The sequence below is a fragment of the Taudactylus pleione genome, unplaced genomic scaffold (genome assembly GCF_031769625.1).
Source record: "Taudactylus pleione unplaced genomic scaffold, aTauple2 ptg000007l, whole genome shotgun sequence".
Taxonomy (NCBI): domain Eukaryota; kingdom Metazoa; phylum Chordata; class Amphibia; order Anura; family Myobatrachidae; genus Taudactylus; species Taudactylus pleione.
Genome location: NW_028284410.1, coordinates 16,866,585 through 16,871,981, shown reverse-complemented (window position 1 = coordinate 16,871,981; position 5,397 = coordinate 16,866,585). Strand labels below are relative to the sequence as shown.

Here is a 5,397-nt window from a genome sequence, read left to right as displayed (position 1 = left end):
AGAGCAAGGTATCATACAAATATTATACCAGAAATATACCTATGTATCTTGAGAGACAAACTATGGATATAGTATAGAATTGAAACTGTTATACCAGAACATTTTTTATCATAGATAGCCCCACTAGGTGGAGACAAATTGTAAAATATAAGAAAAAAAACTGTGGTTTGACAGTAGTATAATTGAGCCTTTATAGTCATATTTAGTTGTGAGGCACAATTAGAGATGGTTAAAAAATTATTTAGAAAGGAAGGGTAACACACAAGAAAAAGTAGGGTAAAAACAGAAAGGTACCAGGACTGTCAGTAGGTTTAATACACTGCACACTTTCCTGATCATGTAGCAGCAGGCAGAAGAGATCATGGGGATCCTTCCCCTCAAATTCAACTCGAAGGTGACCAGCAGAGTCCAGGTGTGGCCTCCCACAGCGACCGCCGCTCACTGTCACCAGAACCGCGGGTATATCATCAGCGGTCACTCCGGGATGAAGAGTATCCCTCACCGCCCCTGGGGTTGGGGTAGGGTCAGGCAGCCAGCCAATGAATTAGAATGACCTTAGGTCTCCAGGGTCAGCAGCTACAACTTGAAGCGGCGTGTGGGATATAGCAACAGAGCCCCCGTGTACAGCCGCACCACGAGGTCCCGGCGGCGTCACAGAAATCACACGAGCCAGAGGCGACGATACCAGAGCAGGCTCTTCGGCAGAGGAGGTAAGCAGCAGGCGTCTTCAGCCAGGGACACCAAGCAGTGTCAGTAGTAGCTGGTATCCTTCCGGGCAGGGCAGGACACAGCACGAGGCTCCCGCTTGCAGCCGCTAAACGAGGTCCCCTCAATAGTTCAGTCCACGCAGACCAGGGGCAGCCGGGTCAGAGTCTACCGATCAGCGGGCACCATATGCAGCAGGAGTCCTCAACTGGAGACTGCAACATTCCAGCTCCCTTCAGGGCACAACGGGAGTTCTTAGTGCACGGCCGCACCACGAGGCCCCACCGGTGCCAAACTCATAGGGAACAGCCGCACCGAGACACCCCTGCAGAAGCAGGCCAACAGGCAGCAGGTAAGTGGCACCCCGGGATAGGTCTAGGTTTCATATGCGTGTTTTAGAAATGACACCGGGGGAACCAACAGCCATCAAGGTGCTTTCACGCCAAACAGACTATCAGTCGGCGTGCAGGCCATCCAGATTGATGGCTGGATTCAAGGGGAAAAGTAAAAAGCTCCCAGACAATGTAAGGATCTCCTGAATTCCCAAGCAATGGGCAATCCAAGGAGACCCAGGCAGTCCAATAATTTTAGAAATCCAACAGGATGGATCCAGATTCTTTGACCGCTGTGAGGAGCTAGGCTAAAAAGCGGCCATACTCGATGCCCGCCCACTGGAAGTCCAATGAGACCCATTCTCAATCTCAGGGATCTAAACCCTTACCTTCGAACCTTCAGGTTCAAGATGGAGTCTCTCCAATCTGTTATAGCAGGATTCGAGAAAGACGAGTTTCTTGTGTCCCTAGATATAAAGGATGCCTATCTCCTTATCCCCATCTGGCCTTCTCATCAGGCATTTCTTTGATTTGCGGTCCTAGACTCGCATTTGCAATTTCAGGTCCTACCTTTCAGTCTTTCGTCGGCACCAAGAGTGTTCACAAAAGTCATGGCCGTCATGATGACCCTGCTGCAGCTTCAGGGGATAGTCATTGTCCCATACTTAGACGACCTCCTGATCCAGGCCCGTCAGTAGCTCGATTGTTAATAGACATTCAATTAACCCGGAATCTTCTCTTGCAACACAGGTGGATTCTAAATTTAAAAAAATCCTCCCTGACTCTGACACAACGTCTGCTATTCCTGGGCATGATATTGGACACAGTGGAACAAAAGGTATTTCTGCCCCAGGACAAGGTCTCCTCCATTCAAAACATAGTGCGCCTGATTTTGTGGCATCGAAGAGTGTCAGTACATCTCTGTTTCCTCCTGCTAGGGAAGATGGTGGCGACCTTCGAGGCGATTCAGTATGCAAGATTTCATGCCCGCCCCTTTCAGCTGGACCTTCTTTCCCAGTGGTCAGGATCCCACCTCTTTCTCCACCAGCGAGTCCTCTTGTCTCCCCAGACGCGAACATCTCTCATTTGGTGGTTGAATCCCTTGCACCTGCTGACAGGACGACAGTTCGCAGTTTGGGATTGGATTCTCCTCACCACAGACGCAAATCTAAGAGGGTGGGGAGCAGTGACCCAGGGAAAGCATTTTCAGGGGCAGTGGACTCAGAGGGAGGCAGGACTGCCCATAAATATTCTAGAGTTAAGAGCAGTATTTTATGCTCTCCAGCTGGCGCATCCTCTGTTACAGGGTCAGGGAATCCGAGTACAGTCGGACAATGCCACAGCGGTCGCTTATAAAAACAGGCAAGGCGGCACCAAAAGCAGAGCCGCCATGAGGGAAGTAAGCAGAATCCTGCTTTGGGCAGAGGAGTTCGCAGTGGGGATCTGTGCTATCTTCATCCCAGGAGTGGAAAACTGGGAGGCCGATTATCTCAGTCGGCAGGACATTCTTCTGGGGGAATGGTCGCTCAATCCTCAGGTATTTCACCAACTAACTCTCAGGTGGGGTTGTCCACAGGCCGATCTCATGGCATCGAGGTTGAACCACAAATTACCAATTTACTGTTCCTGGACCAGGGACCCACAGGCAGCAGCAGTGGATGCACTGACAACACCATGGAGGTTCCGCTATGCATACTTATTCCCTCCTTTCCCGCTAATTCCTCGCTTACTTCAGAGAATCAAACGCGAGAATGTCAGAGTGCTATTCATAGCACCAGATTGGCCCAAACGAGCGTGGTACTCGCAGATAAGGAATCTGTTGGTAGACGAGCCGTGGCCGCATCCTCTTCAAGACGACTTCCTTCTTCAGGGGCCGTTTATTTATCAAGACTTAAGGCGGCTTCGTTTGAAGGCATGGCTACTGAAAGGGCCGTTCTCAGAAAGAAAGGAATCCCATCAAGTGTAATTCCTACTATGATTAGGGCTCGCAAGGAGGTTACGTCTCAACATTACTATCGAATATGGAAAGCGTATGTCACTTGGTGTGAACGACGCAATTCACCTCCATCAGTTTTTAAGGTATCCCGTCTCCTTCTTTTCCTTCAGGCTGATTTAACAGCAGGTCTTCGTCTGGGTTCCATAAAGGTACAGATATCTGCGTTATCCATTTTCTTTCAGAGGAAATTGGCCTTGTTTCCGGATATCCAGACTTTTCTCCAGGGAGTAGTCAGGCTTCAACCTCCTTTTGTGCCTCCTACGGCACCATGGGACTTAGATTCGGTATTGGCTTTTCTCCAGTCTGAAACCTTCGAGCCATTACAGAGGGTGGAGATAAAGTACTTAACTTGGAAGGTGGTTCTCCTTTTGGCACTCGCCTCAGCAAGGCGTTTGTGGGAGCTTGGTGCTCTATCATGCCGCCCTCCTTATCTCATTTTCCACGAAGATAGAGCGGAATTACGCACACAAATATCCTTCCTTCCAAAAGTAGTATCTGCCTTTCATATAAATCAACCAATTGTGGTCCCTGTGTTTAAGGATGAGTCTCCAGCTTCTAAATCCTTAGACGTAGTCAGAGCGCTCTGGATTTATGTCGACAGGACTGCTTCGCTCCGTAAATCAGATGTTTTGTTTGTTCGGTTTGATTTGGCCTGACCAGGTTGGCCGGCTTCCAAACAAACTAAATCCAGATGGATATCAGACAGGCTTATGTGGTGGCTTCCAGGCAACCACCGGCTTCCATTACAGCGCATTCCACGTGCTCGGTAGGACCTTCATGAACGGCTGCTCGTGGTGTTTCTTTAAACCAGCTTTGTCGAGCAGCCACTTGGTCCGGCAAGCACACGTTTCTAAGATTCTACCGCTTTGATACTGTTGCGGCCTCCGCTTCAGAATTTGGCCGTGCAGTTTTGCAGGGTTCTCAGCTCTCTCCCACCCAGGATGTGAGCTCTGGGACATCCCCATTGTACTGAGGCTCCAGTGTCCCCTAGTGGATGAAGGAGAAATTAGGATTTTGGCACTTACCGATAAATCCCTTTCTCCGATTCCACAGGGGACACTGGACACCCACCCTGCACTGCTCTGCCTGAAATTGTTTCTCTTTTCCTGATTCAGATGGTTGTTTATTTTCCTGTTGTCTGATTGGAATGTTGGTTTGTCTTTTGTTAAACTTCTTTAGATATGAATGCTGTGGTTTCTCTGTCTCCTCCTTTCTTTCCAGCTCCCCTCGGGCACAGTTGTTTAGACTGACCTGGGGGGGGTATAGAGAGGGAGGAGCTAGCCACCATTCAGTTTTTTTTTATTAAAGATGCCAGCTCCCGGTTAACCCACTTCTATACCCCCATTGTACTGAGGCTCCAGTGTCCCCTGTGGAATCGGAGAAAGGGATTTATAGGTAAGTACCAAAATCCTAATTTCATTTAGTGTGTTACCTAATTCAAAATCTGCTGTAAGAAACTGAACTTGGACAAGAAAGGGCTAGTGCTCCTGCAGCATAGACGCCATATGCTGGAAGAAGCTCTATCGAGGGAATTGTGTATTCAGCAACATAACATATGAAATAATTGCATTAAGCATATGCTGAGAATCAAACTGAATAAACCCTTATCATAAGAGAAGAGAATATGTTCACATTGAAATAAAAACAGTCTTCAGGTATCAGCTTCAAACCGATTGGGAGGTGGAGAAGGAGCACCACGTTTGTGGCCTTGCACTGATTGCCTTGTTGCATGTTGTGGAGGCAAGCAATGAGGATCCAGCCAAGATGACAGCTAGGTCCAATCAGCAAGACATGGCTTAGGGATATTTAGGGTGGTGCAGAATTTTTCCAAGTGCTCAGGGTCTTGAAGAGCAGCTTGACATCCTTTGTGAGAGGCATGAATGCTAAGTGGGAAGCCCAAATGGAACTTGATACCCTTCTGTTTGAAGGCATCAGTGAGTGGCTTGAGGAGGCATCTCTGCTGGAGGGTGCTCCATGAAAGGTCAAGGAAGACGTGAACTGGTCTACCATTGAACTCAGTAGCTTCCAGTTTAGGTGCTTTACTAAGGACGTCCTCCCGAACGCTGTGGTAATGCAAGCAACAAATGATATCTCTGAGGGCTTCTGTCAGAAGACCACCTGAGCAGAGTGAGTTCAATCAAAGAGAATGATGTTATCAGAATCTGCGTCTGTAATCTCATTGAAGATCTTATTAAGGACATCCACTATGCCTGGATCTTGTACATCTTAAGGGACCCCAATAACACGAAGGTTGTTGCGACGACCTCTGCTATCTAAGTCATCTAGACGATGTTGCATTAGTTTAGGCTCCTGGGCATGAGCAGAGATAGTGTCCTGTAGTTGAGCTTGGAAAGAATTAACAGT

General features: G+C 48.3%; 1 pseudogene; it reads left to right on the top strand.

The window, feature by feature from the left end:
• The first annotated feature begins 1,980 nt into the window (after positions 1-1,980).
• Positions 1,981-4,833, top strand: LOC148542930 (uncharacterized; annotated as a pseudogene).
• The last annotated feature ends 564 nt before the right edge of the window (positions 4,834-5,397 follow it).